We start from the raw sequence: 27619 nt of genomic DNA on the forward strand, positions 1-27619 counted from the left end.
GTTCCAAAATTGTAATTTCTGAAGGATTTTAAGGGTAAAGTATCAAAGGATTTTCGGAGAATTTCCGGAAGAATCACTAGAGGAGTGTCCAAAGAAATTCTTAACGTAAGTTCCTAAATAATTTGAGAAAGAATTTCTGGAGGAATTCCATAAAGGAAGGAATTTCAGAGTTCAGTGCGTGTTGGCTCTTGTTTCGGACGGCAGAACGATCGCGCGATTTGCCGAAATTTTGTGTTTTGTTTTGTTTTTACTTAGGACGGTTCGTAAGTGAATTGATGAATATTTTTTAATATTTTTACAGCATATACTGTTATTGACAAACGCTCGATACTGTCGAATAAAGCTGCTTATTATTTATCAAACCTACTAAAAAATCCTTCGTGAGACATTTATGAAGGTAGTAAGGGTTCCCTGCATCTTCACAAGTACATGTTGAACTAACATTCCTTCCCTTCCTTCCGTGATTGTAAGGACGTGGCCAGGTATACAACTGCTACTGTATAGGAAAAGGTACTAATCCCAAGTACCAATTTGCGACAATATACAGTAGATTGCTCAATTGAGCATTGTATAGCCACCCACGATTTGTACAATCACATATGCTATGCTATGCTATGCTAAATTCCATAAAGGAAGGAATTTCAAAACAAGAACCTGAAGGAAAAAAAATCTAAAGAAATTTGTGAAGGATTTGACAAAGAAATGGAGAATGAAGAGGAATTCTCAAATGATTTCCAAAAAGAATTTTTCAAAGGAATTTCTGAAGATTTTCTCAAAGATTTACAAAGGGAATTTAGAAAAAAATGCTGGAAGTAATTTCAAAAGGAATTTCCAAATATATTTTTTAAATTACATTCCAGAACGAATATCTGAAGCGATTTCTATAGAAATCCGATGAATCTACCCCCATATGCGAATCGATGCAGACCGATGGGAATTGACACTCTGGAAAACCGACCTCGAATCGCACAAACAACTTTTACTGCAAAGTTATTGACCGGATTCATAGACTCTCCAGAAATACTGCACCAGTTCAATATCTACGCACCGGAACGGATGACGAGACCACGGAATTTTCTCTCTATTGAAACCCGCAACGCAATAGACAATGCATCCTTCAACACGGTGTACGCTGAATTCTACTACAATCTTCCATTGGTAACTTTCATCTGGCGGATTAATTAGGGCATAGCTCCCCAAAGTTGGGGGGTCGCGACCCCCTTTAATAAGATTTACACAGGCTGGGGGATCTTCAGACCGCATCGTGCTTTCGTGCTGTGCGGTTCTTTCTCTCTTTGCGGAAGGAAGTTTTTAATACTACCCGAAGCTATTTTAATTTCAACGGTGCTTATTAGCGCTATTTGTACCCACTGATCCCGTTACGATGTTTGCAAGGACCCGTGCCTTCGTTTTACGTTGGACCCGTTTGCGGAAGTAAAATTCCGACAAGCGGTGGTAATCCTGCAGGGACACCGTTCTGGGAAAAACCTCTTAGAAGGTCACGTCTCCACGCTCAACAATGAGCATTAATAAAAAACAAGAGGAAGGGGAGTCTCTGAATTCTCCACTTCCTTCAAAGAAACAAGTTTTCAAGACCGTCCTGTCAAAGCGCGGAAAAATAGAAGGAAGCTGGAGAATTCAGATATTCCTTCTAACTCTAATATCGGAAATAATTCTTCTCCAATCGAACTGAGCAATCAGTTCGATTTGATTAATGATGAAATTGAGCAAATCGAATATACCTCTAGCCCAGGTGATTCGATTCATGCGAAAAGCAAAGGATTCCGCCAATTGTGGTATCTGTTGCCGAGTTTTCTGGCTTCCGGAATGAGATTTTGAGTAACCTTCAGGGGATCAAGGTTTCATTTCAGATTGCTAGGAAGGGTGACTGCCGCGTTTTGCCGGGATCCTTTGACGATCGCAAACGTCTTCTTCACTATTTAACTGAGAAGCGCCATAAATTCTTCACATACGACGACAAAACTGAGCGATTGTTCAAAGTCGTCTTCCCAGTGATGATAAATCACTGGATGAGATTAAAATTTAAATTTCTCAATTACTTGGATTTTCACCAGTCCAAGTAATTAAGATGAAAAAGAAATCCCACTCTGGTACTTCCCAGAGGGGCATTTCTCAAGAATTTTATTTAGTTCATTTTAACAAAAGTGAACTAAATAATATGAAAAGTTTGGAAAAGGCCTGTATTATGTCTCATGTCCGTGTTACATGGGAACATTTCCGCAGGCCTGGGGGAAATTTCCAAAACCCCACCCAGTGTCGTAAGTGCCAAAAGTGGGGTCATGGAACCAAACATTGTCACATGGATGCTAAATGCATGATTTGTGGTGGAACCTCTCACGCCAAGGACGCATGTCCTGTGAGAGAAGATTCCAATAAATTTAAGTGCGCAAATTGTGGGGGCAATCATAAATCCAATTTCTGGGAATGCCCTTCACGCAAAAAAGTTTTGAATTCTCTGCAAAATTGATGACGGAAATTCCAATCGGATCCCAGATTCGACGGGTAGAAATTTTTCAAACGCTCAAATTTCGAAACCGGTTACCGATCGAGCAATTCATACCCACCACAATTCACAAACAATTTTGCCGCTCGTCAACGGGTAGCAAGCACTTCAGTAAATTCCAATTTTTCCAATGTACCTACGTCTGCAAACATCGCTGCTGGTAGACCAAATTTCTCTTCTCAAAATGAGGTTTATACCCATATCCCAACGGAAAATAATAGTCATGTGCCGATTCAGGTAGCATGACTGCTTCCGATTTTGATTTTTTAACTGAACAATTGCATCACATGATTGATGCAATGTTCAAAGCAAATACCGTACCAGAAGCTGTTCAGGTTGGTATAAAGTACACACAAAAATTGTTATCGGACTCCATTTTAATGGATCTAAATAATTGTGTGAAAGTTCTAAATTGGAATGCCCGCTCTCTAAAGGGTAAGGAAGATGAATTATTCAACTTCCTAACAGTTCATAATGTGCATATTGCCATTATAACAGAAACTTATTTAAAACCAGGACTCTCCATTAAACGAGATCCAAATTATTTTATCTACAGAAATGATCGTCTTGACAGCGCCTGTGGTGGGGTCGCCATTGTCATTAATAGACGTATCAAACATAAATTATTTTCTTCGTTTGAAACCAAAGTTTTTGAAACCTTGGGAGTTTCTGTTGAAACAAATTTCGGTCAATTTTCCTTCATTGCAGTTTATTTGCCTTTTCAATGCAATGGGCAGCAAAAGAATTTGTTGAAAGCTGATCTTCAAATTCTGACTCGCAACAAATCAAAATTCTTCGTAATTGGTGACTTCAATGTCAAACACCGTTCATGGAATAATGCTCAAAGCAATTCCAACGACAACATTTTATTTGAAGATTGTTCTGCGGGATATTATACTATTCAATATCCCAATGGCCCAACTTGTTTTTCATCCACTCGAAATCCTTCGACAATGGATTTGGTTTTAACGGATTCAAGTCAGCTGTGTGGTCAATTGGTAACTCATGCTGATGCTGACTTTGATTTCTGATCACCTTCCCGTGACATTGAAATCTCACAAGAAGTTGATGATAATCCTATCAGCTCTACTTCTAATTATCATAGAGCTGATTGGGATTTATATAAACGTATATCGATAGGAATTTTGATGTTGATATTCCTCTCGATACCAAAAGTGATATTGATAATGCTCTCGTATCTTTGACAAATTTAATTGTCGAAGTCAGAGGCATTGCAATTCCGAAATGTGAAGTTAAATTCAACTCCATTATTATTGACGACGATCTTCAGCTACTGATCCGTCTTAAAAATGTGAGGCGAAGGCAATACCAAAGAACTCGCGATCCCGCGTTGAAAGTTATTTGGCGAGATTTGCAAAATGAAATTAAAAAACGTTTCGCTATTCTGAGAAATACCAACTTTGAGAATAATGTCTCGAAGTTGGATCCCAGTTCGAAACCCTTTTGGAAATTAACGAAAATTCTTAAAAAGCCAATTCCAGCGCTTAAAGAGGGAAATAAAATTTTATTAACAAATGGCGAAAAGGCTCAAAAACTTGCTCAGCAGTTCGAGAGTGCCCATAATTTTAGTCTAGGTCTCACTAGTCCAATTGAGGATCAGGTTACACGGAGCTTCGAAGACATTCTCAATCAAGAGAATGTTTTTGACCCTTCGTTGGGAACCAATTTGGATGAAGTGAGATCTATTACTAGAAAATTTAAAAATATGAAAGCCCCGGGTGATGATGGTATTTTCTACATACTTATCAAAAAACTTCCTGAGAGCTCTTTATCCTTTTTGGTTAATTTATTTGACAAATGTTTTCAATTGGCATACTTTCCAGATAAATGGAAAAACGCCAAAGTTGTTCCAATTTTGAAGCCGGACAAAAATCCAGCTGAGGCTTCTAGTTATCGCCCAATCAGTTTGCTTTCTTCAATAAGCAAACTGTTTGAAAAGATTATTTTAAATATAATGATGGTTCATATTAACGACAATTCTATATTTGCTGATGAGAAATTTGGTTTTCGCCATGGGCATTCAACCAATCATCAGTTATTAAGAGTTACGAATTCAATTCGGCTCACCAAATCTGAAGGATATTCGACTGGAATTGATGTTCTGGATATAGAGAAAGCATTTGACAGTGTTTGGCATGAAGGTTTGATTGTAAAATTGATGAATTTTAATTTTCCTCTGTACATTATTAAACTGATCCAAAATTATTTATCAGATCGCTCACTGCAGGTAAACTATCTAAATCTGATAGATTACCTGTAAGAGCTGGTGTTCCCCAAGGCAGCATACTAGGGCCCATATTGTTTAACATTTTACTTCTGACTTACCTGATTTACCACCAGGGTGTCAAAAATCTTTGTTTGCAGATGGCACGGGCCTCTCAGCCAAAGGGCGAAGCCTTCGTGTCATTTGTAGTAGATTTTTAAAAAAATGGGTATTTTCTCCACTTACTTGCGAAAATGGAAAATTTCCCCGAACGCTTCCAAAACTCAGCTTATAATTTTCCCAGATATGCCGCGAGCTTCTTATTTGAAACCTTCTAGCAGACATATTGTCACTATGAATGGGGTTCCAATTAATTGGTCTAGCGAAGCTAAATATTTAGGACTTCTGCTAGATCAAAAATTAACTTTTAAAAATCACATTGAAGGCCTTCAAGCCACTTATAAACAGAAAATCAAAACTTTGTCTTAAGAACAAACTTTTGATTTACAAACAAATTTTTAGACCAGCCATGTTGTATGCTGTGCCAATATGGACTAGTTGCTGCAATACCAGAAAGAAGGCACTTCAGAGGATTCAAAATAAAATTCTGAAAATGATTCTGAAGTTGCCTCCGTGGTATAGTACCAATGAACTTCATAGAATTTCTAATATTGAGACATTGCAACAAATGTCCAACAAAATAATTTCCAATTTTAGACAAAAATTGTTGCAATCTTCTATTGCAACGATTAACTCCTTGTACCCTTAGTATAAAATAGGTTAAGTTTAGTTTGTTAAATATCTTGGCTGTGCATATGCACAGCATATGTTTCGAAATGGACAAATTGATATGAAATTTGCGAAAAAGAATCCACGTGTCTTGGAGGGACTCGAACCCTCAACCTCCTACTCTCTAGATAGGCGTGATAACCCCTACACAACAAGACCACTTAAAGGTCACGTTTGCGGAAAAGCCATCAGAATCCGAGTACCAACCTCCACCGCGGTTAGCTCTCTTTTTTGCAAATTGAATATCTTTCGGATGCTTGATTTGTCCAATCTTCACATTTGCTTTACTGTTGTATATCCACAGCCAAGCGAGTGCACATTGTTTATTAAACGAGAGGATCGCACTCCATGCCCCCCAGCAACGGACTGGGCGGGACGGTATAGAATGCGAATTCAATCGCACTCTGCTGTGCCAAAGGCTTGCTTGGCTAAAGCATTTGATGAGTTTGATTGCCTTTACGTAAACGGTCGCGTGTACTCAGACGACTAATGACGGTGAAAGACCGACACTTGATTACAATTAATTGCATATTATTCGGCAACTCGGCCGTACGAAAACCATTTTTTGTTAAATATCTTGGCTGTGCATATGCACAGCACATGTTTCGAAATGGACAAATTGATATGAAATTTGAGAAAAAGAATCCACGTGTCTTGGAGGGACTGAACCCTCAACCTCCTACTCTCTAGATAGGCGTGATAACCCCTACACAACAAGACCACTTAAAGGTCACGTTTGCGGAAAAGCCATCAGAATCCGAGTGCCAACCTCCACCGCGGTTAGCTCTTTTTTTTGCAAATTGAATATCTTTCGGATGCTTGATTTGTCCAATCTCCACATGTGCTTTACTATTGTATATCCACAGTCAAGCGAGTGCACATTGTTTATTAATCGCACCCCATGCCCCCAGCAACGGACTGGGCGGGATGGTATAGAATGCGAATCAATCGCACTCTGCTGTGCCAAAGGCTTGCTTGGCTAAAGCATTTGATGAGTTTGATTGCCTTTACGTAAACGGTCGCGTGTACTCAGACGACTAATGACGGTGAAAGACCGACACTTGATTACAATTAATTGCATATTATTCGGCAACTCGGCCGTACGAAAACCATTTTTTGTTAAATATCTTGGCTGTGCATATGCACAGCATATGTTTCGAAATGGACAAATTGATATGAAATTTGCGAAAAGAATCCACGTGTCTTGGAGGGACTCGAACCCTCAACCTCCTACTCTCTAGATAGGCGTGATAACCCCTACACAACAAGACCACTTAAAGGTCACGTTTGCGGAAAAGCCATCAGAATCCGAGTACCAACCTCCACCGCGGTTAGCTCTTTTTTGCAAATTGAATATCTTTCGGATGCTTGATTTGTCCAATCTTCACATGTGCTTTACTGTTGTATATCCACAGTCAAGCGAGTGCACATTGTTTATTACGAGAGGATCGCACTCCATGCCCCCAGCAACGGACTGGGCGGGACGGTATAGAATGCGAATTCAATCGCACTCTGCTGTGCCAAAGGCTTGCTTGGCTAAAGCATTTGATGAGTTTGATTGCCTTTACGTAAACGGTCGCGTGTACTCAGACGACTAATGACGGTGAAAGACCGACACTTGATTACAATTAATTGCATATTATTCGGCAACTCGGCCGTACGAAAACCATTGTTTTGTTAAATATCTTGGCTGTGCATATGCACAGCATATGTTTCGAAATGGACAAATTGATATGAAATTTGCGAAAAAGAATCCACGTGTCTTGGAGGGACTCGAACCCTCAACCTCCTACTCTCTAGATAGGCGTGATAACCCCTACACAACAAGACCACTTAAAGGTCACGTTTGCGGAAAAGCCATCAGAATCCGAGTACCAACCTCCACCGCGGTTAGCTCTTTTTTGCAAATTGAATATCTTTCGGATGCTTGATTTGTCCAATCTTCACATTTGCTTTACTGTTGTATATCCACAGCCAAGCGAGTGCACATTGTTTATTAAACGAGAGGATCGCACTCCATGCCCCCCAGCAACGGACTGGGCGGGACGGTATAGAATGCGAATTCAATCGCACTCTGCTGTGCCAAAGGCTTGCTTGGCTAAAGCATTTGATGAGTTTGATTGCCTTTACGTAAACGGTCGCGTGTACTCAGACGACTAATGACGGTGAAAGACCGACACTTGATTACAATTAATTGCATATTATTCGGCAACTCGGCCGTACGAAAACCATTTTTTGTTAAATATCTTGGCTGTGCATATGCACAGCATATGTTTCGAAATGGACAAATTGATATGAAATTTGCGAAAAGAATCCCCGTGTCTTGGAGGGACTCGAACCCTTAACCTCCTACTCTAGATAGGCGTGATAACCCCTACGCAACAAGACCACTTAAAGATCACGTTTGCGGAAAAGCCATCAGATTCCGAGTAGCTACCTCCACCGCGGTTAACTCTCTTTTGCAAATTGAATATCTTTCGGATGCTTGATTTGTCCAATCTTCACATTTGCTTTACTGTTGTATATCCACAGTCAAGCGAGTGCACATTGTTTATTAAACGAGAGGATCGCACTCCATGCCCCCAGCAACGGACTGGGCAGGACGGTATAGAATGCGAATTCAATCGCACTCTGCTGTGCCAAAGGCTTGCTTTGGCTAAAGCATTTGATGAGTTTGATTGCCTTTACGTAAACGGTCGCGTGTACTCAGACGACTAATGTCGGTGAAAGACCGACACTTGATTACAATTAATTGCATATTATTCGGCAACTCGGCCGTACGAAAACCATTTTTTGTTAAATATCTTGGCTGTGCATATGCACAGCATATGTTTCGAAATGGACAAATTGATATGAAATTTGCGAAAAAGAATCCACGTGTCTTGGAGGGACTCGAACCCTCAACCTCCTACTCTCTAGATAGGCGTGATAACCCCTACACAACAAGACCACTTAAAGGTCACGTTTGCGGAAAAGCCATCAGAATCCGAGTACCAACCTCCACCGCGGTTAGCTCTTTTTTGCAAATTGAATGTCTTTCGGATGCTTGATTTGTCCAATCTTCACATGTGCTTTACTGTTGTATATCCACAGTTAAGCGAGTGCACATTGTTTATTAAACGAGAGGATCGCACTCCATGCCCCCAGCAACGGACTGGGCGGGACGGTATAGAATGCGAATTCAATCGCACTCTGCTGTGCCAAAGGCTTGCTTGGCTAAAGCATTTGATGAGTTTGATTGCCTTTACGTAAACGGTCGCGTGTACTCAGACGACTAATGACGGTGAAAGACCGACACTTGATTACAATTAATTGCATATTATTCGGCAACTCGGCCGTACGAAAACCATTTTTGTTAAATATCTTGGCTGTGCATATGCACAGCACATGTTTCGAAATGGACAAATTGATATGAAATTTGCGAAAAAGAATCCACGTGTCTTGGAGGGACTCGAACCCTCAACCTCCTACTCTCTAGATAGGCGTGATAACCCCTGCACAGCAAGACCACTTAAAGGTCACGTTTGCGGAAAAGCCATCAGAATCTGAGTACCAACCTCCACCGCGATTAGCTCATTTTTCGCAAATTGAATATCTTTCGGATGCTTGATTTGTCCAATCTCCACATGTGCTTTACTGTTGTATATCCACAGCCAAGCGAGTGCACATTGTTTATCAAACGAGAGGATCACTCCATGCCCCCAGCAACGGACTGGGCAGGACGGTATAGAATGCGAATTCAATCGCACTCTGCTGTGCCAAAGGCTTGCTTGGCTAAAGCATTTGATGAGTTTGATTGCCTTTACGTAAACGGTCGCGTGTACTCAGACGACTAATGACGGTGAAAGACCGACACTTGATTACAATTAATTGCATATTATTCGGCAACTCGGCCGTACGAAAACCATTTTTTTGTTAAATATCTTGGCTGTGCATATGCACAGCATATGTTTCGAAATGGACAAATTGATATGAAATTTGCGAAAAAGAATCCACGTGTCTTGGAGGGACTCGAACCCTCAACCTCCTACTCTCTCCTCCTACTCTAGATAGGCGTGATAACCCCTACACAACAAGACCACTTAAAGGTCACGTTTGCGGAAAAGCAAAAAAATCTTTTTCGCAAATTTCATATCAATTTGTCCATTTTGAAACATATGCTGTGCATATGCACAGCCAAGATATTTAACAAAAAATGGTTTTCGTACGGCCGAGTTGCTGAATAATATGCAATTAATTGTAATCAAGTGTCGGTCTTTCACCGTCATTAGTCGTCTGAGTACACGCGACCGTTTACGTAAAGGCAATCAAACTCATCAAATGCTTTAGCCAAGCAAGCCTTTGGCACAGCAGAGTGCGATTGAATTCGCATTCTATACCGTCCTGCCCAGTCCGTTGCTGGGGCATGGAGTGCGATCCTCTCGTTTAATAAACAATGTGCACTCGCTTGGCTGTGGATATACAACAGTAAAGCAAATGTGAAGATTGGACAAATCAAGCATCCGAAAGATATTCAATTTGCAAAAAGAGAGCTAACCGCGGTGGAGGTTGGTACTCGGATTCTGATGGCTTTTCCGCAAACGTGACCTTTAAGTGGTCTTGTTGTAGGGGTTATCACGCCTATCTAGAGAGTAGGAGGTTGAGGTTCGAGTCCTCCAAGACACGTGGATTCTTTTCGCAAATTTCATATCAATTTGTCCATTTCGAAACATATGCTGTGCATATGCACAGCCAAGATATTTAACAAAAAAATGGTTTTCGTACGGCCGAGTTGCCGAATAATATGCAATTAATTGTAATCAAGTGTCGGTCTTTCACCGTCATTAGTCGTCTGAGTACACGCGACCGTTTACGTAAAGGCAATCAAACTCATCAAATGCTTTAGCCAAGCAAGCCTTTGGCACAGCAGAGTGCGATTGAATTGCATTCTATACCGTCCCGCCCAGTCCGTTGCTGGGGCATGGAGTGCGATCCTCTCGTTTAATAAACAATGTGCACTCGCTTGGCTGTGTGGATATACAACAGTAAAGCAAATGTGAAGATTGGACAAATCAAGCATCCGAAAGATATTCAATTTGCAAAAGAGAGAGCTACCTGCGGTGGGGGTTGGTACTGGATTCTGATGGCTTTTCCGCAAACGTGACCTTTAAGTGGTCTTGTTGTGTAGGGGTTATCACGCCTATCTAGAGAGTAGCAGGTTGAGGGTTCGAGTCCCTCCAAGACACGTGGATTCTTTTTCGCAAATTTCATATCAATTTGTCCATTTCGAAACATATGCTGTGCATATGCACAGCCAAGATATTTAACAAAAAAATGGTTTTCGTACGGCCGAGTTGCCGAATAATATGCAATTAATTGTAATCAAGTGTCGGTCTTTCACCGTCATTAGTCGTCTGAGTACACGCGACCGTTTACGTAAAGGCAATCAAACTCATCAAATGCTTTAGCTAAGCAAGCCTTTGGCACAGCAGAGTGCGATTGAATTCGCATTCTATACCGTCCCGCCCAGTCCGTTGCTGGGGGCATGGAGTGCGATCCTCTCGTTTAATAAACAATGTGCACTCGCTTGGCTGTGGATATACAACAGTAAAGCAAATGTGAAGATTGGACAAATCAAGCATCCGAAAGATATTCAATTCGGTAAAAAGAGAGCTAACCGCGGTGGAGGTTGGTACTCGGATTCTGATGGCTTTTCCGCAAACGTGACCTTTTAAGTGGTCTTGTTGTGTAGGGGTTATCACGCCTATCTAGAGAGTAGGAGGTTGAGGTTCTGAGTCCCTCCAAGACACGTGGATTCTTTTTCGCAAATTTCATATCAATTTGTCCATTTCGAAACATATGCTGTGCATATGCACAGCCAAGATATTTAACAAAAATGGTTTTCGTACGGCCGAGTTGCCGAATAATATGCAATTAATTGTAATCAAGTGTCGGTCTTTCACCGTCATTAGTCGTCTGAGTACACGCGACCGTTTACGTAAAGGCAATCAAACTCATCAAATGCTTTAGCCAAGCAAGCCTTTGGCACAGCAGAGAGTGCGATTGAATTCGCATTCTATACCGTCCCGCCCAGTCCGTTGCTGGGGGCATGGAGTGCGATCCTCTCGTTTAATAAACAATGTGCACTCGCTTGGCTGTGGATATACAACAGTAAAGCAAATGTGAAGATTGGACAAATCAAGCATCCGAAAGATATTCAATTTGCAAAAAAAGAGCTAACCGCGGTGGAGGTTGGTACTCGGATTCTGATGGCTTTTCCGCAAACGTGACCTTTAAGTGGTCTTGTTGTGTAGGTTATCACCTATCTAGAGAGTAGGAGATTGACACGTGGATTCTTTTTCGCCAATTTTATATCAATTTGTCCATTTCGAAACATATGCTGTGCATATGCACAGCCAAGATATTTAACAAAAAAATGGTTTTCGTACGGCCGAGTTGCCGAATAATATGCAATTAATTGTAATCAAGTGTCCGTCATTAGTCGTCTGAGTACACGCGACTGCTTACGTAAAGGAAATCAAACTCATCAAATGCTTTAGCCAAGCAAGCCTTTGGCACAGCAGAGTGCGATTGAATTCGCATTCTATACCGTCCCGCCCAGCCCGTTACTGGGGGCATGGAGTGCGATCCTCTCGTTTAATAAACAATTTGCACTCGCTTGGCTGTGGATATACAACAGTAAAGCAAATGTGAAGATTGGACAAATCAAGCATCCGAAAGATATTCAATTTGCAAAAAGAGAGCTAACCGCGGTGGAGGTTGGTACTCGGATTCTGATGGCTTTTCCGCAAACGTGACCTTTAAGTGGTCTTGTTGTGTAGGGGTTATCACGCCTATCTAGAGAGTAGGAGGTTGAGGGTTCTGAGTCCCTCCAAGACACGTGGATTCTTTTCGCAAATTTCATATCAATTTGTCCATTTCGAAACATATGCTGTGCATATGCACAGCCAAGATATTTAACAAAAAATGGTTTTCGTACGGCCGAGTTGCCGAATAATATGCAATTAATTGTAATCAAGTGTCGGTCTTTCACCGTCATTAGTCGTCTGAGTACACGCGACCGTTTACGTAAAGGCAATCAAACTCATCAAATGCTTTAGCCAAGCAAGCCTTTGGCACAGCAGAGTGCGATTGAATTCGCATTCTATACCGTCCCGCCCAGTCCGTTGCTGGGGGGCATGGAGTGCGATCCTCTCGTTTAATAAACAATGTGCACTCGCTTGGCTGTGGATATACAACAGTAAAGCAAATGTGAAGATTGGACAAATCAAGCATCCGAAAGATATTCAATTTGCAAAAAAGAGAGCTAACCGCGGTGGAGGTTGGTACTCGGATTCTGATGGCTTTTCCGCAAACGTGACCTTTAAGTGGTCTTGTTGTGTAGGGGTTATCACGCCTATCTAGAGAGTAGGAGGTTGAGGGTTCTGAGTCCTCCAAGACACGTGGATTCTTTTCGCAAATTTCATATCAATTTGTCCATTTCGAAACATATGCTGTGCATATGCACAGCCAAGATATTTAACAAAAAATGGTTTTCGTACGGCCGAGTTGCCGAATAATATGCAATTAATTGTAATCAAGTGTCGGTCTTTCACCGTCATTAGTCGTCTGAGTACACGCGACCGTTTACGTAAAGGCAATCAAACTCATCAAATGCTTTAGCCAAGCAAGCCTTTGGCACAGCAGAGTGCGATTGAATTCGCATTCTATACCGTCCCGCCCAGTCCGTTGCTGGGGGCATGGAGTGCGATCCTCTCGTTTAATAAACAATGTGCACTCGCTTGGCTGTGGATATACAACAGTAAAGCAAATGTGAAGATTGGACAAATCAAGCATCCGAAAGATATTCAATTTGCAAAAAGAGAGCTAACCGCGGTGGAGGTTCGTACTCAGATTCTGATGGCGTTTCCGCAAACGTGACCTTTAAGTGGTCTTGTTGCGTAGGGGCTATCACGCCTATCTAGAGAGTAGGAGGTTGAGAGGTTTATGAGACACGTGGATTCTTTTTCGCAAATTTCATATCAATTTGTCCATTTCGAAACATATGCTGTGCATATGCACAGCCAAGATATTTAACAAAAAAATGGTTTTCGTACGGCCGAGTTGCCGAATAATATGCAATTAATTAGAAAACATTGTAATTCCTACATGGTTCAATTCAACAAGAGAAAAAATCCTAACTACCAGAGGAAATGTATTAATAATAACTAAAAATATAACATAGCAAATAAGGATGATAGTGTTAAGAAAACACGGAACACCTAGTCTAAGAGATGAATGCATGTATTAGATAATTAGCAAATAAAATTAGAAAAATATATTAAGCTCGTTTAGTGGAATGTATTAAACCGTCTAAGACGAATTAAGTACTGTCCATTTAATTCCACCAGTTAATTTTCGTTATCTTTGCAGATACGTATTTCGACCACAACTGTGTGGTCGTCTTCAGTGTCTTGTACTTGTCGAGTCAAGTACAAGACCAGGGAATCAATATTCGAGCAACGCCTAACAATATACCCTTTGTCGTCAACAGAGTTTGTTACTGACAAACGCACCTAGCGACAAACCTTTATCAGAACCCAAAAACAATATGACAAGAATCATTTGCCTTGCATGCTCTCATATTTCCGAGAATACGATGCTATTTTTGTAATCATTGTTCGATTCTCGAATATTTCCATAAAAGCAGAAACTATGATAGCATAAAACCGAAATTTGCTCTAGAAATAATGCAAAATAACGGGATGAAAAGTCAGCAACAAGATTGTCTTCTTTTTTGTTGCTGACAAAAATTTTCGAATCTTTGTCATTATTATCTCCGACAAAAACAAAGCTTTGTCGTTGGTTCTCTTTTATCGCTTGTTTCGCAAGCGCATTTCAGAAAAATTGATTCCCTGTACAAGACACTGAAGACGACCACACAGTTGTGGTCGAAATACATATCTGCAAAGATAACGAAAATTAACTGGTGGAATTAAATGGACAGTACTTAATTCGTCTTAAATAAAATTAGTAAAAAAAAATAAAAGACTGGGGGATCTTGACCCACCACTTTGGGAAACCATGAATTAGGGTATGTGAATCAGTTAATAAGATTGTATTCATCAAGACAATGTTCTGTCAGATGAATTTAAAAGCAAACGATAAACAATAAAGGAATTTCTAGAGTTTTAAAGGAATTTCTGGAAGAGTTCACTTGTCATACGTCCAGTTTGTGCTATTCCATTTAATTACAATACGATTCCGGATTCTACTTTGCCAGCTTTGGAAGAGTTGCTAAAATTAATTCCCTAGAAATATTCGAAGGAATTTACGAAGAAGTTGCGTTCGTGTAAAGTCCAAGCAACTAGCTGAGTCTTTTTATTCTGTCCGTTCCGGTTCGCTTTCTTGGTCCATTGTACGTTTATTGTCCTCTGTTGTGCTCTCTTCAATAGGTTATGGGCCCAGGAATGGCTCCGAATCTACAATCTAGTGAGGATGCATTGGTCGTCGACGTTATCGCAGTGGAATCATGGATTGGCCGGATAAGTCGTGGATAGCATCGTACGGCATTCATCAAGCGGTTGGTACGTTCAGTTGCTTGCTGACCAGCAGGAGTCCAGCAAGTCAACGAAGGATTCTGTACAAATGTCGAATGGAGGACCATTTGTATAGGAAACATATTGGGCCAGGAATTTTATACGGAGGATGACAGGCTCGGTGTTTGAAGGACCAAGGAGAGTAGTGAGGCTTGCACACTACGGAGGAGTGTTCGAATACCGTGGATAATAAAATTTTGGACGTACTCAAACTTCGAACGCTTCAATTCGTATGGAAAATTTGTAGAAATATTTCTCCGAAATGTTTCATCAAGCTAAACTGAAAAGACTTATGATTCTAGCTTATTTTAGTATAGTTCCATTCTAGTATTGCATAAAAACTCAATGCGATGAAATAATTAAGAAAACAGTTGGAGTTTTGTACAATTATTCTACTCGGTTCTGTGTAACCAGGTGTCCAAAATTCCGTTGTGTCCGAAATAAGAATAGAATGCCAGCTGCTGTGCAAGATTCAAATCAAGAAGAAGCCGGACATTTTATAAATTGCAAATATTTTACGCAATAACTCGCACCAAGCTTAGCACGAAGCTCAAAAAAAGAGTCTGTGTACATTGGAACAAAATGGCGCAGCAATTAATAAAAGGTACATGTCAACAATTCCATCTAACCAAGATAACGTGATGGCTTCAGCAGAGAAATTCGGTGACGCATCATTACAGAGGATCATACGTACTTTGGACTCCGTAAAACGCTCCGATCGAATAGAGTTCGCTGCCGTACCAAACTGACTGTCTACAACACCAGTAGTTTTCTACGGACACCAGACCTGGACAATGCTCGAGGATCAACGCGCATTTTTTCGAGAATAAATTTTCAAATTTTCGTGAGGAAATTGTTGTCTGGTTGCAGGTACAAGGAGGAGGCGAATAAATCACAGGTTGCATGAGCTGTCGGGAGAACCATCCATCGTATACACCAGGCCTGGCCAACCAATTTCCGGGCCAATTTCCAGATTTAACACCTGCTGGTGGGCCAGAAAATATTCGGAATTTTTTTATATATTTTTAATAATCAATATTTTTTTACAATGGCCAAAAATTATTTTGAGAAAAACTTAACACGGTTATACTGCCCATACTCACAAACTTTATCATTTCCAGCTTACCACAGATAAGCGAGATAGTAAATTTCATTTCACTGTTGTAGGATTAGATGAAGTAAATTGAGCTTTCTGAACGATTGATAGGCTTTTTACAAAATGTACAAAAATGCGAGTGTTACAAATATGCGATCATGGGCAGTATATAGGGTTGAATTTTTTTTTTGTTTATTTCCGTTTTTTTTGTTTAGTTGTTCGCACAGAACGTGCTTCAGAAGAAAACAAAATATCTTATGAGAGATGTTTTTTTCTGAAATTTATATTTAAGCTCGTCGTTGCATTGCAGGTCAATAATTTTCATTTAAAACTTTCAATAACATAACTCAGAATTCTGTTTTTAAAGATTTTTGTTGAATTTTTAATCGTGTGATCTTAATTTCCACCAAAATCCTTGTACCAATCTTCAAAAAATCCTAAATAATTCTAAAAAAATCACATGGCAATTAAAATTCGGTAATTGATGGATGAGTGCAAAATGTAAATTGGGTAAAAACATAATTCAGTGTATTCACATCAGTAAAAGTTGTTGAGAAAATAGAAAATGCTTTCGAAAATCAGCGAAAAAGAATTGAAAATTCCAGTTGAAGAGCTTTGATCCAACAGATATGCATGTCCGGATTTTAACAAGATGAGTAAAATATACCACTTTTCAGCAACCAACTGTGTCAAACTAATAGTTTCGTTTCAAAAGCTTTAATGTTGCAAGTTCGTATGTGTTGATCCTTGCGTTGCAGCTTCATATTCACGGCACTGAGATGTTTAATGATATCTACTAGAAAAGTTAAGTCACTCTCACCCATTCAGGATCATTCAGCTCGGACATTGGTTTTCTTTCATTTTGTAAAAATTGTGCGATTTGGTTTCGAAGAAATTAGATTTCTCAAGCATGGCACCATGGCTTAGTCAACGAACTTCCCAATAATACAGCAATTCTCCGTTTTCTGTTTCTATTTCTACCAACACCATTTGGAATTTGTGGAGGTTGAGTTCCCCCGCGAAGATAAAGTTGATTGTCATTGGTTGAAAAGCTGCTTAAGTTTTTAAGTCAGTTTCCTCAGGTATTTTCTGATAGTCGTTTCACTCATTGAGATCAAAGCTGTCAGTATCACTGTGATCACTTCCCCTCATAAATACAGCTACCTGTACCATGTTTACCACATCAGTATTTTCATCGATTGCGAGAGAGTATAATCTGAAACAGACGGCCTCCTCACGTAAGGTATTTTTCAAATATTCTGCGAGAATTATTGATAATTATAATCACCGTGTCCTGCAATAAAGTAATGCTACTGAGGGAGGCTTTTTCCTTGGGACACACGATGTCAACAACAGCACTCCTTAATAAGTTCTTTTTTTCCAAAATCTCACTCACACCAAAACTGGCCTGTAAACAATTTTAGAATTCGTTTTTGCTCGAATGAAGAGAGTTTGTTGCATCGATAATCCTCTCTTCCACCAATAATTTGAATCAATATAAACTTGCGGGCCGGTTCTGAACTATTTTTCTTACACGCCGTGCGGGCCGTAAAAACTGAAGCCATACGTAGGGCTGCCCAACGTACGTCAAGGCCGTACGTTGGGCAGCCCTGGTATACACCGCAAAAATCGGAAGACTGCGGTGAGCCGGGCACGTAGCTAGAATGCCGAAAACTAACCCAGTAAAAATGGTTCTTGATAGCGAGTCCGACGGCATAACAAGCCGTGGTGCGCATCAAGCAAGGTAGATCGATCAAGTGGAGGACGATTTGCGGACCCTACGCAGACATCGTGGCTGGCGACGTGCAGCCATGAACCGAATCGCTGTTATCTGGAACAGTTATTTTAGTAGGGAAATGTCTCCTGTTGTAAGCCGGCCTCGACGGGCCACCCATAATAATTTATGACATAATCAGAGCCAATATCGAAGCGTTCACGATTTTGAAGCGATATATTTTGTTATTCTTTGCAGTGCAATCTGTCCTGAAAAAATATTAATAATCTGACTAACTTCACACAAATTTGAGGTTTTGACGAAAGTTTTGTCGGTAAACGATGTCAATCGCGCATTCTTATGCGATGTGTGGTTGTCTTAGATACTTCAGGGCCACTTGCAAGCATTAATATCCCACATTGAAATAAATGTCATATCAATATGGAACAGCTATGCTTTTATGGGCCGTACAGACCATACACGATTTTGGTATCATTCGATGCTGGCAACAAAACTATTCGATTTCGTAAACATAAAAACAAAATATTTTTGCTTATACTGCACTCTTTTGATTTGAATGATCCAACACTGCCCTATTTGGAATGCTTTGCATACCATTTTTTAAAATGGACTCTTTCAGACCAGAAAAATACTCAAAAATTATGGCCACATTGCAGTAATCAATGCCAAAATCGAATGTTTTTATTATCTTCTCCTTCTTACTGGCATTATATTCGCCACTGGGACATTACTGCCTCGCAGCTTAGTGTTCATTAAGCACTTACACATTTGCATATCATGAGGTTAACCCGATGATACTTTTAAGGCTATGTTCATTTAGAATCCGGAATCACTTGATGTATTGCAGCAGCACGGAAAGTAACCGCTGCAAGAATTGCTGTGGTATAAATTTCAAGATGTTTTGTGCAGCGAATCAAAAATTATACCAGATGGAAGCCGAAAGGAGAGAAAAAATCTGCACACCCACGTTGATAATCCTGCTCATCGACGATGGAAGCTACGTCAAAATGGATTTCGGACAGCTTCCTAGCCAAAAATTCTACATGGCGACGGCACGAGGAATACTTCTTGCAAAGTATAAGTTTGCTTTTTGGACAAACTTGCAAAAAAACAGATTAGTTTGGCAAGGGATATGCAGCTAAGTGTTTGTGACAAGTAAGAAAATTGACTCGAAGCTGTACAAGGAGGAATGTCTCAAAAACCGCGGTCTACCTTCCATTAAGCCCATAAAGGTCCCGTGAAGTTTTGGCCAGATTTGGCGGGCGAGTTGCCACTACAGCCGGGAAGTCATCCATTGGTACGGCGATAATAACGAAGATTTCATCGATAAAAACATAAATCCACGCAACTGCCCACAGCTCCGGCACATCGAGACATTTTGGTCAGTAATGAAGCGGAAGCTTAAGAAAAGTGAAAAAACAGCTCGGGACGCGACCCAGATGACCAAACTGTGGAGCCCCTAAATGCACAAAACAGTTTGATCTTGAGAAAAGCCCACATATTTCAGGACGTCTGGTCACCTTAATTTAAACAAAAACAAATCGGAAGATATTGAGAAAAATCTCTCTATAAAGTTTTAGCATTTGTATTAAGCAATTCGCACAGATTCGTAGGCAGTTCAAGCTTACATTATTGTATGAGATTAGCATCACTTTCGAAAGCAAGGCACTCTCCAACAGACGAGATCTGTCCTGACCATGCCTTTAGGGGCCCTCCTTAGCCGTGCGGTAAGACGCGCGGCTACAAAGCAAGACCATGCTGAGGGTGGCTGGGTTCGATTCCCTGTGCCGGTCTAGGCAATTTTCGGGTTGAAAATTGTCTCGACTTCCCTGGGCATTAAAGTATCATCGTGTTAGCCTCATGATATACGAATGCAAAAATGGTAACTTGGCTAAGAAACCTCGCAGTTAATAACTGTGGAAGTGCTTAATGAACACTACGCTGCGAGGCGGCTCTGTCCCAGTGTGGGGATGTAATGCCAATAAGAAGAAGAAGAAGAAGAAGATGCCTTTAGAAATGCTGAGGAAGTGGAAGGATGGTTAGTTGGATAATTACTTAAGAAATATGCACAGAACTTTACGACGTCTCATAGATGTCAGGGGTGGTTTCGAAATTGTTAGTGTATAAGGTATAACAGAGGAAATCGTTTTGGTAGAACATGAAAGACAAAAAGACCTAAAATAGAAATTCAAAGCAGAAAAGGGATAATCTTGGGATTGAACCACCGGATTATATGGCAGAAGCGGTAGCCATAATAAGATTTCATGCGGTCATTAATCGAAAATGTCATGTTTCCCAAATCATTTTAAATATTTTTTATAGATTACCAATATTCTGATTAAGAAAATTTGAAGTCTCTACGTGCTTTAGTTCCAGAGATACAAAGTATTAAAGTCAAAAATTGGTAAAAAAATTAAACAAATTTTCAGATAAAATGTTTGTTTTTCATCTGCTTTTTAAATACTTGCTTCATAGTTTTTCCAAATGGTGTGCATAAAATAAGGTACAAGCGCGAAAAAAAAAAAGGCAGGTACATCGACATTTTTTTTTAACCCTGATTAATCCACCTAGCGGTGTTGGTACCTTTATCGTGCAAAAAATACTATAAAAATATAAATTAGCTTTTCTTTGGCATAAAAAAATAGTATTTTGGCCATAACTTCTGATCCCATATTTCGATCTGGCCAATTTTCAATAGCAAACAATGAGACAAGATTCCTCGTCGAATGGAACCTGTTGAAATGGACAATGATCAGTTCCAAAAAGTATGTCTACAAAATTTGTACACATACATACACACATACATACAGACATCACCTCAGTTCGTCTAGCCATGTCGATTGGTTCTCAGGGGACTCAGGGGCTCCTATCAAAAGTTTGTTTTTGGAGTGATCATATAGCCTTTCGGTACAACTTTGCTGTACGAGAAAGGCAAAAATTATAATTTCAGCTTTGATAGCGAAGAAATTTTTTCCTCAATATTCCCCGTGTTTTATTATTTCCTTCGTGCCGTACATGCATCAGATCCATTTTTAAGTTCATTTTAGATAACAAAGAGACGTCAAAAAATATTTCACTAACCTATCCTGATGAAAAGTGCAATTTTATGATTTTTGAAGATTCAAAAAGTTATCTCTGCTATTTTAGATGACGTCATGAAATTAAAGAAAATTTTGTTGTAGACATAGACCTTGATATAGAAGAAGAATGATGATGTTGCAGTAAAAGATGAAAATGAACCACATCTAGAGGTGAGCCAGCCAAGGACTGAAAACCTCTTTAATAAAGACGATAATAATAATAACCACATTTCTAAATCAAAACGTAAGCTGTTATTTAAATTAGGAAATCTGGGACACATTCAAAACAAAGGAACATTGAAAATGTATGTTCCATATATCTAGAGTGCTTTGAGAATAGGTCGTATGTGCAAAAGAGAGTCTCTCTTTGCCTCCATTCTCTTTCGATTATTACAGATCTATAATAAAGTTTACTTCAGATTTCTTGGCAGATATCTAAAGATTATAGCTTTGTCTAGCGTTCTGAAGTGAAAATGTGGCAAAATATGCAAAACTAGCTTATGTACAAGCGAAAGAGAGCGTGAACAAAGAGAGCCTCTCTTTTTGCACATACGACCTATTCTCAAAGCAATCTAGATATGTGGAAACATATAAGCCAATTTTTTTTCCTTTATTTGAAAGGTGTTCAGCTCCAGATTGGCTCACACCTAGTCTATATATATTTTTAAATAACCTATACACGTAAATGTTTTGGAACATTGAATTGTTCCATAAGCAGTGAGTGTTATTTCTAAATGCCTCTTCCTAGTGGTCTTCCATAAACCACGATATGATTTTTTGTATGTGGGGAAGAGTTTTGTTACTTTTTTCCACAAAAAATATTTATTTATATAGTTATTATTCAAAAGTCTACAATGAGGATAGGGGGGATGGGCCATGCTGGCCTTAAATTGCTTACTTAGTTTGTGGACCCCTTTCCTCTCCTTAGAAAAATATACCCGTAATGCTGGGTAGACACCTTTACGTGGTGTGTTACGGGGTAAGATCTACCACGGTTACATTGCCAGCTACAGGCAAATCCTGACCCAACGAATACCTTCCTCATTATCCAACTCCGTGGTACTTATGAGGGTGTCGCTAAGTCGGTGGCTTCTCGTTAAGTAAGTACTACATCAACACATCCTTCCTCTCCCTAGTTACGGTGAAGATGGGCGTGGCCAGGAGTAGTAATCCTCATGATTTTGTTATTTTTGTTTAAGACTGTAATCAAGGACCACTCCCTTATTGATTTCTGATAGCATTCTAGATAAGGATCTCAAAAGTAAAACATGAGTATCACTAGTGTCGAATCTACGAATTACACCGTAACAATGCTAATGCTAATGCTAGTGCTTTCCTCTCCTTAGAAAAATAAATTATACTTCCAAATTTGGTTTGCTCTAAATCTGACTTTAATACAAACAGCTTTTTTTTCCATAACATCACTGTCAGCCAGTAGGGTTTAAAAAGGATTCACGCACACTCTTTCCAATTTGGTTTGCTTTGTCACAATGAATCGACTGCTTTGAGCGTGCTTACAGCGGCACACTAGGAGTTAACTTTCTGAAATCAGTATGGCGAAAGGCATCTAAGGTTCGATTTCTCAAAATTAAGCACTTTAATCGAAAAAATATTTGGTAGGCGTAGTAGCGGACACCATCCCTCATAACCGGTACCAAATAGTTTTTCATTAAAAGTTCCTAATTTTGAGAAAACCAGCTTTAGATGTCTTTCGCCATACAAATTTCTGGCGGTTAACTCTTGCTGGCTATTTTGTACATATACTATAGCGCCTGGATGTGGCTGCGGCGAGTAGAAAATCAGCCACTGCCAATAATTCATTATTTTAAAAACCCAACTTAAATCTCCGAGTAGTCAAGGCACAAACCTTATATGGGGCTAATATGGTTCGATGTACCATTTCCTTCATAACTTTTCAACGCATCGGTCGATCGTTATCAAATTCAATAGAGATCAACTAGGCTTTGTCCCCTGTCGAGAAAATCGGTTAATGATTTCTATATGATAAGTTGTCTAATGTTTTTCCTAGATTTTGTGCACACACATACACACGGACAGACAGACATTTTCTCAGCTCGTTGAGCTGAGTCGATTGATATATAATACTATGGATCTCCGAGGCTTCTATAAATAGTTCGTTTTCGAAGTGAAATGATAGCTTTTCATTACAACTTGTTGTACGAGAAAGGCAAAAATATAACGTAATTGATGGATGCTCTTTAAAACAGAAAGAGGGGTACTAGAAATGATATTTTCTAGCTATTTTAATGATTATATAGTCGAATGGAGCATCTTATCTACGAGAAAAGGGAAGAAGAAATGAAATCCTAGCACGAAATAGCCTGTTTTCAAAGAAGTCGGCCGTGAAAACATTCCGGTCGCGTAATGCAGTCGAGCGATTATTGTAAAATTGCTGATAATAATGGAAGAAAATGAGGGAGAAAATCAAAAAATGAGTGGACAAATTTTTGAAAAGCAGTGAATGAAAATTGAGCAGATTGAAATTACACATCGATATAGAATTGCTACAGCCTGAAAGAACAAGACATTTAGAGCAAATTATGTCAATCTACTCTTTAACTTTGATCATCTCAGTGACTGAGTTAAATTATTGTATTGTTATTTATTATTATTATTGTATTATTATTATTGTATTATTATTAATAAATTATCGTATTGCTGTATAATTTTCCACAGAAATGTTTACTCCATTTTTATCAAAAACAGCTTTACTCATATTTTTGAGTAGTCCATTTGACGGATATTGAGTAAAATTTCCGTGGGAAAGAAAAAGAGGGCAATACAATTTTACTCAGTCACTGAGTAGGTTAAGGCGTGTATGAAAACTTGTAGTGGCACAGAAAGCTCAAATATCGATATGCTAGAGATAAGCTAACGCAAGCACAGCGAGTGGTTGATGAGCCCAGATTTCACTTTCCTGCACAATATTGCTACGATTCACAAATCTATAATAACTAAAGAAATAATCTAATAACTCAGAGGTTTTGAAGAGATCAAATTGTCTGGATATTTATTAAATTAATGATTTCGTGTGTGCAGTGAGAAAACAGAACTGTGCAATAAAAAAATCCTATTCGATTAAATGCTGATGTCATATTAGAAATTCGGAGACAGTACTCGTCGATAGAAAATCCTTCCGCACGCGATGGCATATGAGCAAGTCAAACCACCTTCCTTTTGCCAGTGGAGATATATCAGCTTCCACACTGATATTCTTCCCTCCCCCTTCATACGGGAGCTTGGCAGAAGGGAAGGCCGTGTGATATGTGCCATCACAAATATTGCCCTCCGCTCGCTTGCCGTATCCTAACGGAACTATCAACTCTATACTTTCGCCTCTAATTCTATCATTAACATGTACGTCCAAGTTTGGAAGATGATATTAGTATTTCCATATCATTGGATATTTATGTTTCAGAAAACAATTCAACAAGCATACATATACATTTTTTACAGGGTTTGGTTTTAGTCGCTTAAGACCTTCAGCGTCAATGAAACAATAAGTTAACTCCATGGAAAAATTCACAAAAAATAAAAAAAAAATCAGGGGGTATTTAAAAAAGCTGTGAAAGTTCAGGTTAACCGAGAAATTAATTGATTTCAACCGCGTAAAAAACCGTGGTGTATGCTGAAAATCCGTATTCATGAAGCTTGGGAATATTTATTTAAAGCATTACACGTTCGTAAAAAGGATTCTGTCCATAAATCTTACTAAAGTAATTCAACAACATATTGTATAATAAGATGTCTTTTGTTGGGAAATTACCAAACTTTGACATTCCAAACTGAAATTATCATAATCTATTTGTATGTAAGTTTACAAAACATTATCAAAAAATATGGTAATGCTATTTTTATTTCGAAACATGCAGTCACACATAAATTTCAAAAATCTAGAAACTTTGTATATGCCAAGATTTTTTGACGAATTTTGGAGGGTTCATATACAGAATTGCTGTGGGGTGTATGGATGGTCTTTTCAATATCGACTCATGAGTGGCGTGGCATATTGCTTTCTTACTGAGAATTTCCAGCCTTCTCTATTAACACTGCGATGCCTACGATGAAGTGGAAAAATCGGTCAGTTAGTTCGCAAGTTAAGCCATGACAAAGGAATCATCCAGTTTCAAAAATGCACCGAACAAAATATATTGGAGAGTAACTAGAATAATGTTCACGATGTTTTGGAGACATATGATCACAAATAAGTTGTGCCCAAATTCAATATATATGTCCAGAAATCTGTATGTAAATTACTTCCAAACATAATTATTGTCAATATTATCAACATAGAACTACATATTACCTGCAGCTAACTTTTTCTAACCGATGTTTCATGGTTAGTAGGTACTAACTGAGACGATATTACAAACGAGCAAATAAAACTCATTATTTCCATTACCGCTATCAATATTACCATAACTATTACTAATTGAATACTTATTCGATTAGATCAGGGATGTTTCTAAACAACGAAAACACCATATTATCAATTGTATTATCCTCCGGATCAACTAGTCCAAGCTTCAAACAACAACAAACTTTGTTTTTATTGGATTCTTGAGCGGCGATTGTGCCTTTATTGCTTTGAAACAGATTAAGTATGAAAGCGAGCTATGGCCACCCTTCTGGGTACACGCAATCCAATTTGCTACAGAATCGTACGAAAAGATTAAACTTTTGAATAGTTTTATGAATTTAGGATACAGTTCAATTTCAGTACTGTATATGCAACCTATTTTCCCTCCGAATAAGTTAACTTTCCTAACACGACCACATGAAAAACCAGCTATCAGCACAATTATTATACACCCGAAATGTGTTTATTTTCTATTAAAAACGATAAACCAAAAATGTTTAAAATCTAGTATACCAAAATCACTTTCTAATAACGATTTGTAAGAAGTTAAGGCATCCTGGATTAAAAATCAAATATATTTTGGAAAATTTAAATATTTTTTGTCTATTGGATTTTTATAATTATGTGGAACATAAATGACAGAAATATTAGTTCCACTATTGAACTCTTAATCAATATAAATATTCAGTATCAAATTTAAATTAGAGTTTTTATTACCTTTTCAAATCCTCCGAGACACCTCTGACATGATTGAATTCATAACAACCGTTTTGCTTCATCAATCTTCATTTTTGTCATCAAACCATTCCACATTTTAATATTTTTGTATTCAATCAAACGCCGTGTCACTTCCCTTGAACACTTCCTCTGCACAATTCAAAATTTCCACCATCATTTACACTTCACAGCGTCGAGACGTTTATATTATTTTCTCGTTCACAAATCTGAACCAAGTCATAGCCAACAGCAAGAAAAAAAATCAACCAAACGGCATTAAATTGAATCACAGCTTTCGAGTTTTGCCTTGTGAGTTACCGCAATTGACTCGCGGAATCGGTTTCCACAGAAAAGCAAAAACACACCACACCACCGCCCCCTCCGGCACCAGCGTCCCAACCCACGCCTCGAGTTGTACGGTTTCTTCCTGGTTCGAACTGTTTACCACCCACCTGTGCCAAATGTTTCACTTCTTTTCCGAGTGGGTGGATGGGCTCATTGACGTTGAAGCACTGATTTCCCACGGTGAATGAGCAGCCAACGATAGTTTGTTTTCGCTGGAAGCCACTCGCTAGAAATTGGCTCACGTCTTCCGCGAATAAGTTTTCCCCCGATGATGTAAAAGGGCTGACCTTGACTCGTCAGGCGCTGTTCAAAAGCTGTTACCTCATTAAATTCCTCAATCACTTCTAGTGAAAATGCGTTCTACTTCTATCTGGCTCCAGGAAATCAACACGAGGCTCATAGTACTTTTCCACTTTAGTCACTTTTTCTAGGTCTGAGGGGCGGTAACGACAACACCGACATGGAGGGGCTCAGTATGGTGCAGTATTTTTCCGAGAGATTTTATACCCAAACACTCCTGGAAGAGGAACTTATCTCGCACCTCAATATTCACGGAAAAGTATTCTCAATGAATAAAGCTCCTTTTGCACTGATTCTACTGTTTTTGTTTCTCCAATAACGATTCGGAAAACTGCTCCTCTTGAAACTGGACCAAACTTTTGCTACTTCAGAGTTTCTCTTAAGTGGAGGATGGCAAAATTTTCGCTAAACAAGCATCCGTTCAGCTGCCGTCGTCAGTTTCATTTTCTGCTATAGAGAGCCATACTCACTCTCCACCTGCGTCGATAGAAAATCTTCTCGCAAAACACAATTCTCGCTACGAAAAAAGAAAACGTGAAAATGTGGCCGCCCAGCGGATTTCCCAATCAGAACACCGAGTCAAACCGAGTCTCGGCGGCCAACGGTTCATAGTTTCTTGCCACGGTTCAAAGATCGACTGACGGGCTGGTGCTGAGAATCTGCTATTTTAACACGGCTCTTTCTAGCTGGTTCCGTTCGTTGTTGGAGCCCTACGAAGCCGAATGTTCGAAAGTTCATCCTGTTGGAGCTTGTGGGGGCCTCCTTCGGAATGGACCTGCGCAGCGGGCCGCCTTCCAGTGTGAAGTTTCGAACTGTCATCGCGTGGCATTGTTGTGTTCGTGGGGGAGAC

The 27619-nt window shown here is 39.4% G+C and overlaps 1 protein-coding gene across 1 annotated transcript in view; it reads right to left on the minus strand.

Moving 5' to 3' along the window:
* LOC134227213 (toll-like receptor 6) overlaps positions 1-27375 on the minus strand; it is a 290118-nt gene extending 262743 nt beyond the window's left edge. The window contains exon 1 of the mRNA XM_062708561.1: positions 26125-27375. The gene's annotated coding sequence lies outside the window, so the exon portion shown is untranslated. The remainder of the gene's footprint in view (positions 1-26124) is intronic.
* Positions 27376-27619: the final 244 nt, after the last annotated feature.

Source organism: Armigeres subalbatus, chromosome 3 (genome assembly GCF_024139115.2).
Source record: "Armigeres subalbatus isolate Guangzhou_Male chromosome 3, GZ_Asu_2, whole genome shotgun sequence".
Lineage (NCBI taxonomy): Eukaryota > Metazoa > Arthropoda > Insecta > Diptera > Culicidae > Armigeres > Armigeres subalbatus.